Here is a 12,334-nt window from a genome sequence, read left to right on the forward strand (position 1 = left end):
CATGGGAAGACTCTGAGAAGATTGTAATAGGCTCTCTGCAATGAAGGTGGGCCTCTATGCTCCGGTGCCAATTTTGGCTCTGCCCCTAGCTTCCAAGACAAAACAAAGGTAGCAGCCCCCCTCCTCCCCTTGATAAACTAGCTCTGACCCAGTCTCTCTTGCCTGGGAGGTGTTGAAATGTTCTAGGTGTGCGATCCTGTGGAAGCCCAGTTTCAATCCTGCGAGGGTTTGGAGCCAGTGCTTAGGGCCCACTTCTCCAGGAAGATTTCCACGCCACCAGCATCAAAACCGACTGATCTGGACGCTTGCAGTGTGCAAAGCACCATCCGAGGCTCTTGGGGATATGATGATGGAGTCTCCTGTCGAGGATGTTGGCCGAGTCTCGGTCCTGGGAAGTCAGGACAGAGAACCAGGGGGAAGGAATCGATCGCATTGACAGTGGTGGGCACAGAGCCACGTGCACTTTCTGGTTCTCTGCTGGGCATGTTCCCGATGGGGCCGGGAGTAGAGTGAGCAAGAAGACAGGGAGATGAAGCATTCCAAAGTACACACAAAGGATACTTTCGGGGCTGGCCCTTTTTACAGCCCACGTGACCCCACCAGAGTTCTGGTGCTGCGCCATTACCAGGCTGGCGGTTGCCATGGTAACTGTGGTCACCACCACACATTGGCCAGATCGTTGTCCAGATTCTCCTTGGCCCTATTCTCCCCGTGGAACCTGTTAGGAAACCCTGGCCGCGATGGCATAGCCCCAGCGGGCAATCCCCTTCGTCAAGACCTGGGACCAGAACCTTGCTCTCCTGACTCCAAGGGCCAGGCCCTTTCCATTTTGACCAATATAGGACAGTCCAAAGAGGAACCACATCGATGTCTTGTCACTTCACCCCTACGCATGTAGGGGTTAAGAACAATTCATATATGCACTGAGTCCCAAAAGTCTCCATTATCCTTACTATTGGGACATCAGATATTTGTGAATGAGATACAGGGAAAAGGCTCATAGAAATGTCTTTGTTTTGTGTCCATGAAAGTACTCATCTGGTCTCTTTCTGGAAATTGTCATTTCCTGGTCTGTGCCTTAGCCAGGAAAGTTTTCTGAAGAAAAACTTGGACAGTCATCACTTCAGCTAAATGGGGAGGAGGGGGGAGACAGAGGATGAGGACCACTGCCCCTTTCTCCTGCTGGCTGAGGAGACTGAAGAAGCAGCCATAGAACCTTCTCTGACACCCGACCAGGTCTGCTGTGAAATCCCCTCTGGAGAGGGGGATCCCTCTGACCTGGGGATGGGAAGAGGTCAGTCAGTCGTATTTATTGAGTGCTTACTGTGTGCAGAGCCCTATACTCCGCACTTGGAAGAGTACAATATAACAATAAATAGGGAATGTGTCTATCAGCTCTTTTGCACTGTACTCTCCCAAGCGCTTAATAGAATGCGCAAATAAAATAAACAATAAACTGCCCACAATGAGTTGACAGTCTAAAGGGGTGGTGGGAAGAAGTGGTAGGAACCCAGATCCAGAGTGGAGTTGTAGATCCTCGAGGGCAGGGATCACAGCCAACTCTGTTGTGATCTCCCAAGCACACACAGTGCTCTACACACACAGTAAGCACTCAGTAAATACCACTGATTGGGTGGCCTGGAGAAGTGCCTACAGAAGCAGATAAGTGGCATAGCTGGGTTTAGAACCCAGATCCTTCTGACTCCCAGTCCCATGCTCTATCCACTAGGCTGTGCTGCGTCCCGTGGTTTAAGTGGCAACAGCCTGGAGTTAGCAGCTGAGGCCACAACATCGGGAATGACAGAATTCAAACGTGATGGCACTAGGTGCCAGCCTCACCCCAGCACCCAGCCAGTTTGCCCCTTCAGTAATTAGATATGAATTAGGAAGCCAGTCGGGAATTAAATTGGAGAGGATGGGTGGGAATACGGCCAAACCAGGGGGAAGAATATGAATAGGCGACGATGAGCATTCACAGTGACAGTGGGATTGAAATGAGAAGGATCAGGGTTTCCCACCTGAAAAGGCCTTCTGAAGTCAAGTTCTCACATGCCACAGCACCATTATTAGGCCTGGGAGTGAAATAAAATACCTTTGTAAAGGAAGACTCGGGTTCAATATCATCTTACATTTCTATAGAGCTTTTTTCAAATAATCACAATGGAGCTCTATTGCACAGAGCCAAGGTCTGGGAGTTGAGAGCCTCTTCCTGAATCCATCCCCGCTTTTTCTTCACCGTGGCAAGTCGCTTTGCCATTCTGTTTGGTTTCTTCTCTTAACTCTGTTGTACACTCCCAAATGCCAAGTACAGAGCTCTGTGCTCAGTAAGTGCTCAGTAAATATCATGGAAAGATTGTTTCTCTGAAATGTTGGGATCGTAACAGCCCACTTTGTTTTTTCTAATGGTATTTGTTAAGTGCTTATTATGGACCAGGCACTCTACTAAGCACCGGAGTAAGTACAAGCTAATCATATGGGACACAGTCTATGTCCCACATGGGGATCACAGTCTTCATCCCCATTTTTACAGATGAGGTAACTGAGGCACAGAGAAGTAAAGCAACTAGCTCAAGATCCCACAGCAGACAAGTAACAGAGGTGGGATTAGAACCCAGTTCCTCTGATTCTCAAGTCCATGCTCTAGTCACTAGACCATGGTGCTTCTCAGCTGCTCTCAGCTGTGTTCTGAAGATTTATTATTGTTTTTGAGTTGGCCAGAGCCTACTTGCTGGAAGACATTCTCCGTGTCAGGTATTATTAACTGCAGTGGCCTGGCACTTGGATCTGTACCCTTAAAGCATTTAATACTCACCCCACCCTCAGCTCCACAGCGTTCACATTCATAGCTGTAACTTATTTTAATTTCCATCTCCCCCTCTAGACTGTAAGCTCCTTATGGGGAGAGACATGTCACCATCTCTCCTGTACTGTGCTTTCCCAGGTGCTTGGTACAACAGTAAGTACTGAATAAATAGCACTAATTGATTGATTGATGTCAGCCAGAGTTGTCCCAACCCAGAACAACAGTGCACAAAGGTTTAGAACACAGAATGGAGAGAACACCTGCCTGCTCATGACAATTAGTTGCCTGCCGTGTTCAAAAGAAATCCCTCACAGTGAAATTTACCCATAGATGATCATCACCACAGAAAAAACACCAATTAACCACAGAAAACTGTGTTTTGTAAAATTCTTTATGATGTGTTGGTTGAGTTTGGGAAAATAATTCGCTTGCCAGCCATCACCCAGGGAAGATTTAATGCCAAGCAGATGAGGTGAATGTGGATTTTCTTCATTTTTAACTCCCAGTGTTCTCCACCAGGGTAAGGGGGCAGGCAGAGCTTTTTGTGCCCCTTTTAATTTTGTGTTGCCCCTCAGTGAGAATGGTCCAGGGTGGAAAATGTTAGATTACTTTTGAGGACTGTGTCCTGAAGATTGGGTCACCATGAACTAGGTCTAAAGAACATCACCATATTTCTGGGCTTCAGCTTGGTCCACCAAATTTCCCATCATAAGAGAAGTGTAGAGTAGTTGAAAGAGCACAGGACTGGGATCAGGAGATTGGGTCACAAACTTGAAGCAGCCATTTGCTTGCTGCGTGTGCCGGACAAGCCAGTCAACTTCTCTGTCCCTCAGTTTCCTCATCTATAAAATGGGGATTCAATGACTGTTCTCCCTTCTTAGACTGAGCATCCCAAGTGGGACAGATATTGTGTCCAATCTGACCTTGCTGCCACAATGCTTAGCACAGGGTCTGACACATAGGATATGCTTAACAAATACCATTATTATTAGTAGTAATAATAAAAGTAATAAAAGTACATACCCACCCCCTGGACCCATTTACCAAGAGCGGAATGCTTCCTAAAAATTTCCATATTCTGGACATCAAACTTATGGGTCCCCTTAGAATGTCAGCTTGTTGTGGGCAGGGAATGTGTCTATCAGCTCTTTTGCACTGTACTCTCCCAAGCGCTTAATAGAATGCTCTACGCAAAGTAAGCATTCAGTAAATACCACTGGTAATGATGATGGACTTTGGAGTGCTGTTCAGGTCATCATCACCTCGGTTGAAGGTTTCATCAGCAGTCCAGTTGATGGTAAAAAGGCAACCCTGAGAATTTAGCTTTCTGGTACCTTATAAGACAGAAAACAGTAGATAGGTATTAACATCTTGTCACGAAGGAAGGTAAGATGGAGGCCTTGTAGAATGAACTGAGCTGGCAGAGGGACAAAAATAGCAGAAGTCAGTTTCTAAGTTGAACCCCTAAGATGCACAGTGAAATCAAACGGGGGCAGGAATTTGAGCTGTACAATTTGACTTGAAGCAAAGGCAAAAGGAATTTGGATGACTAAGAAATGGAAAAGGCATCCCTGTGTGTGGGAAATTGGATAATCCCCCTGTTGGACCAGTTTGTTAATTTCCAGAATGTGGGAAATAGGGAGAGTAAGAGGCAGGGCTGCCGCTAAAGGAACACTCACTCTCCCTCCTATCTTTTATTGCAGAAGAGGGTTTCTGTGTTAGCTAGGCAAGATGAGAGGAACGTTTTTGGTAAGAGTCAAAGCAAAAAGCAAACTCTCTCTCATACTTAGACATGGATCCATCAATCTGAGGAGGGACCCCTTTTTGAAAAAAGAAACAATGGAAAAAATTTTTCCTTGGCAAACAGATCCTACTCTTTTGAGAAGCTGATATGACATGAGAAGCAGCAAGACCTAGTGGAAAGAGCATGGACCTAGGAGTCAGAGGACCTGGGTTCTAATCCCGGCATCGCCACTTGTCTGCTGTGTGACCTTGGTCACGTCACTTCATTTCTTTGTGCCTGTTACTTCATCATGTAAAATGGGGATTAAGACTGTAAGCCCCACAGGGGACATGGACTGTTTCCAACTTAATGAGACTGAATCTACCACAGCACTTAGTTCAGTGCCTGGCACATAGTAAGTGCTTAAATAATACCATAAAAAAATTAGACCCCTATGGTGAAGAAGAATAATCAAAATAATAACCTGGTCTGCATAACAGTCTTGTTTGAAAATGTTTAAAGTGGCTTAAACGTGAGCATCTTGGATCCTTACATTTTTCCCTCCAAAATATAAGGGCAGGGGCAGCTGTCCCTTTGACATAGATGATTAGCTGCCCTTTGCATCTGAAGAAGACACCACTTAGTGAAGTTCCTCTAAAAGTGCCTGTGTGACTAGAAAGGCCAATACAGGATTCATAGTCCTGGCCACATTGGATATATGAAGGGTTGTCCTTTGATGTGTTACAATGTTTGCAGCGTGTAATGCTATTTTCTCTTTTGCCTTCTTGTCTCTGCATACAAAGCTTTTAGTTCAAAAGAGCTACCCCTTTCTTGGTGGCAGTGTGCCATGCCGTTCTGTCTGCAGCAACCAGCTTCTCCTTTTCAGCCGGGCTTACCCATGGCCTGAGGCTTTGTTTTACTGTGTCCTTAAAACTTTTCCTTTGCCCTCCTTTTTTTTTTTTAAGGTACTTAAGCAGTCATTATGTGCCAGGCACTGTACTGGTGTAGATTCAAACTAAACAGGTTGGACACAATCCCTGCCCCACATGGGTCTCTCAGTCTTAATCCCCATTTTCAGATGAGGAATCTGAGGCCTGGAGAAGTGAAGTGACTCGTCCAAGGTCACACAGCAGACAAGTTGCGGAGCTGGGATTAGAACCCCAGAACCTTCTGACTCCCAGGTCCGTGCTCCAAGTACCAGGTCACGTTGCTTCTCCTTGCTTATGTTTTCTCAGTTTCAGCTCTTCATCCAGTAAATCAAGGGAATTTATTAAGCATTTACTATGTGCAGAGCACTGTACTAAGACCTTAGGAGAGGACAGTACAATAGAATTAGCAGACACGTTCCCTGTCCACAACGAGCTTACAGTCTAGAGGGGGAGACAGGAATTAATATGAATAAATAATTTATTTATGGTTGGGCATCCTGCAATCCTTCTTTCTTCTTACACTTTCCACCCAGAGTAGCTGTGTTTAGTTGAGTGTAGAGGTAGAGAAAGTCACTCAGCAGCGAACAGTGAGCCTATTTGATTCCCAGCCCTGTACATCTGCACTGCATCATGCTGACTTTCAAGACCGACACTAATGTTAAGGGGAAGAGCAGCATGAGAAGCATTGTGGCCTAATGGATAGAGCATGGGTCTGAGAGTTAGGAGGACCTGGGTTCTAATTCCAGCTCCACAACTTGTCTGCTGTGTGACCTTGGATGAGCCACTAAACTTATTTTTGTGCCTCAATTCCCTCATCTGTAAAATGGGAATTAAGATTGAGAGCCCCTTGTGGGTCGTGGATTGTCCAACCTGATTAGCTTGAATCTACCCCAGTACTTAGTACACTGCTTGGTGTACATAATAAGCGCCTTACAAATACCATAAAGAGGAAGAGCAAACAATTGAGGAAAAGTTTCAAGAGGGGGAGGAGAAATTTGTCCTCGATTCCTGGTTGGGGCAACACTGACTAGCTATCGTGCATAGCTCTGAAGGGCATTTAAGATAACATGAATCAATTCTTCAATTTCAGGGAATTTATTGGAAATGTAACATTCATAATCCTAATGTGCAGTGTAGGAGTAAGGAACTCTTGAGCTCTCTGATTTACTGGGGATCGCAGTCTGTATCCATATGAAAGTTACAATTTATGTAATGCTGACAAATTGCATTTGTGATGTTAGTGGCTTAATTTTGACAATTCAATTTTCCTCTGCCTTTATCTGTAATTGGGGTGATGCAAGACACCCTATCTCCTGCCCAGGAATATTAGGAGAATGATTAAGCTAATGATTATCAAATGCAGTGAATTCCTCAGAAATGATGGACTCAGACCATGCATTTTTGTTGCTGTGATTTTAACATCAGGTTTGAAGAAAGTAGCTCCTCAGCGGGCTTGATACTAATTTTCTTGCTGCATCATTTAAAAGATTCCTTTTTCCTCATAGTGCAAAGATTCCTGTCAGTGTTTAGAGTTTTTTCATGAACTATTTGAGACCTTTGATAGTTCTGAGATCTGTAAGAGCTAGAATCATTGAGGTGCCTTTGGTCCACCCCTTGCAGGATAGTTTCTTTGCGTGCTCAACTCCAAATTGTTCTTCATAGTGACACATCTTAGAGATGAAGCTCACCAATAGCCACACATCCACCCACCCAGAGTGAGTATTGATTTTGGCCAGGTTAGTGGTAAAGACTGCTACCTTCATTTATTTTACTATGAAGCTCCTGAGACAAGCCCTCTAGCCTTTTCCACAAATTGCTTGATTATTTTTGTGGATCTGTTTATTATTCTGTTACACACTGTCTCCAAAAGTGATTGTGTGGGTTGGTCTATTGCTGATATATTTGCAGTCTATTTTCATAATCTAAAGATACTGGAGCTGGCCGCATGGAAATGACACTGCTTTAGGGTGCTGAGTGTGAACTCTTTATCCAGGAATATTTTGTGATGGGATGCTATTGTAATCTCCTCAAGGATAGGGATCATGTCTTTTTCTTCTTGTCCCAAACCCCTGCTCTAATGCTTACTCACAGTAGATGCTCAGTAAGTGCCACTGATGATGATAGTAACAGGTGGAGGCTGAAGATAAGTTCGAGGAAGCAAAAGAATAAGTAATTGGGAAAGAGTATTATCTGGTGCTTCTATAGCAATCTTCACCATTTTTTAAAGCACTCATTCGGCTCGCCCCATCCTACCTCTCCTCCCTGAACTCCTACTATGACCCAACCTGCACACTTCGTTCCTCCGGCACCAGCTTACTCACGGTGCCCCAATCTTGTCTATCTCACTGCTGACCCCTTTCCCACATCCTTCTTGGAGTCTGGAACTCCTTCCCCATCCATATGCTCCAGACTACCACTCTATCTTCAAAGCATTATTAATGTCACATCTCCTCCAAGGGGTCAGTTTTTGGGGGGTGTTTTGATGGTATCTAAGTGCTTGCTGTGTTCCAAGTACTGTACTAAGCACTGGGGTAGATATTAGTCGATCAGGTTGGACACAGTCTCTGTCCCACATAGGGGTCACAGTCAATTTCCTTTTTATAGATGAGGTAACTGAGAGAAGTTGTCACATGCCCAAGGTCACAAAACAAGCAAATGGCAGAGCTGGGATTAGAAACCTTGTCCTTCTGACTCCCAGGCCTGTGCTCTATCCACCTTGCTTCTCAGAATAAGCCCTCTTTTCCCCCCGACTCATTTTCCCTTCTGTGTCATCTAAGCACTTGGATCTGTGATCTCTGGTCATTCGATATTTGCCTCAACCCCACAGCACTTACGTACCTATCTTTAAATTATATATTATAGCTCATTTATATTCATGTCTGCCTGTCTAGATTGTAAGTTCATTATGGGCAGGGAACACATCCACTAATTCTGCTGTACTCTCCCAAACTCTTAGTACAGTGCTCCGCATATAGTGCTCAATAAATAACATTGACTTGCCGTGCAAAATGTGTGAGAGGGAGGAGTGATAGCAGGTGACCCAGGCAGTGCCAAATAGTTAACTGGAATGGAACCTGAGGACTTAAGCTGTGGTGAAGCAAGTAGTGAGACAGTGTGGCCCTGCAGTGGACTTTTGGAAGATGACAGCAGAAGACAGATCAGCCTGGTATGTGGCAAGCAAAAGAAAGGTTGCTGCCTTTGAGCTGAACGTTTGGAAAGCTTGGGCTCATTCACTATTGTGGCAAACAACTTTTATCAGCTCATGGCATAGAGTGGATTGTTGCTGGTAGATGTATCTTTTCTCCTGCCTCCAAAAGAATAAATAAGGTTTCCCTGGTTGTTGCATCATCTTCTGATGAGAATGAAGTCTATATGTAAGCAGGGAACATATCTGCTAATTTTGTTCTCTCAAGTGCTTAGTACAGTGTTTTGTGCATAGTAAATGCTTAAATACCATTGATTCATCTATGTGTCTGTATCTATCTATCTGTGTATATATATATATATATATATATATATATATACACTTTCAGGTGTGTATAAAGGCATATAAACACAACAGTGAATATACATTAAAGAGTATTTAAAGGGAAAGCTCATTATACTCCTCACAAAGTAGAAAGAGTGTGGGCCCGGAATTCAGAGGACCTGGGTTCTCCACCATCTACCTATGTGACCTTGGACTTAACTTATCTGCTTCAGTTCCATCATCTACAAGATAGAAATTCAATACTTATTCTCCCTCCTGCTATAAACTCAGCCTCATGTGGGACCTAATTATGTTGTAACTACCCTAGAGCTTGTACTGTGCTTGACACATAGTAAGTGCTTAAAAAAAATACCACAATTATTATTATGACCTTTAACCAAAAAGAGGTACATTTTTCTGCATCCCATATTAAAACTTGGATTTTAAGACAAATATTGCCTAGATTTTAAATAAAGAGAGGAATATTAATTCCTTTAATCTTCCATTTAAAATAGGTTTCCCTGGATCCTTGAAAAGTTAGACAGCAGACTTTCCTACAAACGCTCTGATTTGATTTGACTCAAAACACGCCTCCTTTGTTTCCCTGACCTGGCCTGGTAATTCGCTTTCCAAGTAGAGCGTATGGTTCTGTTTTGGTCAAACACATGAGGAGATGAGATGGGATTTTTCGGTGAAAAATCTGGAAAGAGTAAAACAATTCCTGCCAGTCACATTCCCCTGAGCACATTAAGCTGGAAACCAGACACCTGCAATTAAAATACTTTCCTTCTCTTTCAAATATCTGAGTATGGTTTTAGGGACATAGGAATGTTAATAGGGTCCATGCACTTGACAAATGCATGTTTTAGGCCACATCTTCTCCAGAGTCTTCTGAGTTCACATTATTCCTTATGCCACTGGACCATTTTATGACAGGATGTAGGCTAAAAGGGAATTCAGAGGACATGACTGTATTTTCAAACATTTAGAATATTTATATTATAAATAACGATAGAATGAATGAATTTTGAAGTTTTGTGGGAGTTCAAAATAGAGACAGAAGGGGAAAACTAGGGTTGGTCTTTTGCATCTTTAGTGTTTTGGGACTGAATTTAAGCCTGTTTCTGAGTGACTCAAACAATCATTCAATCAATGGTATTTACTGAGCATTTATTATGTGCAGAGTACTGTACTAAGCTCTTGGGAGAGTACAGTATGACAGAGTTTGGAGACACGGTCCCTGCTCACAAGGAGCTTACCATCTAGAGGGGGAGACTGACATTAATATAGATAAATTCCAGGTAAATACATAAGTGCAGGGGTCTGAGGGTGGGATGACTATTGTGCTTATAGGGTACAGATTCAAATGTATAGATACAGAAGAGAGAGCAAGTTGGGGAAAAGAGGGCTTAAATGGGGAAGGGCTCTAGGAGGAATTGATTGAATCTCTTTGGATAGAATCTGATAGCTAGGGCTCTGGAAGGAACTTGAGGAATCTACTTCTGCTTGGCTATAATAATGATGATGATAATAAATAGCACACTTATCTCCCTAATAGCTTACATTTCCAGCATCAGCCTGGTATTGATTTGCCTCGTGCCCCAGCCCTTCTCCACATAGATTTAATGGTCTACTTCATTTTCGTTGTATCATCACCATCGCATTTTCAACTGATATTTGTTAAGACCTTAATATGTGCCAGGCACTGTACTAAGCACTGGGGTGGGTAGAAACAAATGGGTTTTGACACAGTCCATGTCCCACGTGGGGCTCACAGTCTCAATCTCTATTTCACAGATGAGATAACTGAGGACCAGAGAAGTGAAGTGACTTACTCAAGGTCACAGAGCAGAGTAGTGGCAGAAGCATCAATAGAACCCATGACCTCCTGACTCCCAGGCCCATGCTCTATCCACTATGCCTTGCTTCTTCTCAATCTGTATTTTCCGCCTGGACAAGCCAATTTGTGCCTCTGTTTCCCTCTCTCTGAAATTGACAACATAGCAAGGGGCAGCCTTTTTGCATGCACCCAACCCTGTGACTCCTGAATTGGCTTTTCAGTCTCACACTCATACAGTTGAATTTCACTGTCAGTGGTGTCTTTTTTGAGGATGAAGTCAACTGTATAAATTTCTGGAATAGTACTCCACAGTGCTTGATAGTTTAGAAGGGAGATGCCATAAAGTCCCCAGTTATTTATATCTTCAGAGGCGCAAAGGACGGCTTAAGAGGTTTGTTTGTGGACAATGATAGCACACTTATTTCTCTAATAGCTTACATTTCCAGCATCAACCTGGTATTGATTTGCCACATCCCCTAGCACTTCTCCACATAGATTTGATGGTCTACTTCATTTTCATTGCATCACCAACATCACATTTTCAACTGATTCCCAGAAAGATCCAGGAACATAATTCAAAAGCTAGGAAGCTAGCTTGAGGTCTTCTTTAGTCTGGGGTTGCAGTTTCACAGTCTGCTGGGCAAGCAGGAACAAGTGTGTTCTCCTCCCTGATTTTTCTGTAAGTGGTTCAAATCTACAGGGCTCTCATGAGTAGATTAGAACTTTCAGAAGAGTCAGCATTTTGCTAGGCCTAATTTTGGGGGCAAATTGGTTTGCAAGTTTCTTTCATATCAGAGCAATGTACTTGTAAATTTGCATTCAGTCAGTTTTTGCCATCAGGACTTGAACCTGAATGATTTATAAATCTGAGATAGCCCAGATGGATGTGTGATGGGAGAGCCTCTATTTTCCTTGTATTTGGAGCAAACCAGCTGTCCTCAGGAGCCATTTGTATTTCGATGTTACACTAAATAGTTACTAGGAAATATTTAAAGGGGGGAAAAGAGGATTATGATGAGGGGCTCTTCTCCACTTCCTCTGAAGGCACATCAAGGGAAAATGGTTTTAAATTTCAGCGGGAGTGATTAGGACAAAACCTAGGAAATATGTCCTTGCAGAAGAGGTCCAATCTGTCTCATAGCTAAGATCAAAACCATCTATCAGCTAACCAGAATTTCCTCCAGCCCTTCCACACTTGTAGTCCTATTCCACAGCTTGCTCTCTGTCCTTGACTCCCTATTGAGAGTCTACCATGACCTTAAATAGTGACTTTCACCAAGACCCTCACAGTCTCTTTCTCATTAACTCAAGTGGTTTGGTTCGAATTCACTAGAGTTGACCAGGCCGGTGACTGTTTCCATGATTGTGTTAGATCCCAGAGTAGGGAGATTACGGAATCTCCTATTCTGGAGGCTGTTAAGAATAGGTTGGTGTTGGCCCCAGCACTGCCTTGTTCAAATACCGTCGAGTCGTTTCCAGCCCACTGCGACTCCATGGATACACCCTCTTCAGAACACCCCGTCTTCTGTCATAAAGTCATTCTGGTATGTTTATCCATAGAGTTTTTGTG

This window comes from Ornithorhynchus anatinus, chromosome 13 (assembly GCF_004115215.2).
Source record: "Ornithorhynchus anatinus isolate Pmale09 chromosome 13, mOrnAna1.pri.v4, whole genome shotgun sequence".
Lineage (NCBI taxonomy): Eukaryota > Metazoa > Chordata > Mammalia > Monotremata > Ornithorhynchidae > Ornithorhynchus > Ornithorhynchus anatinus.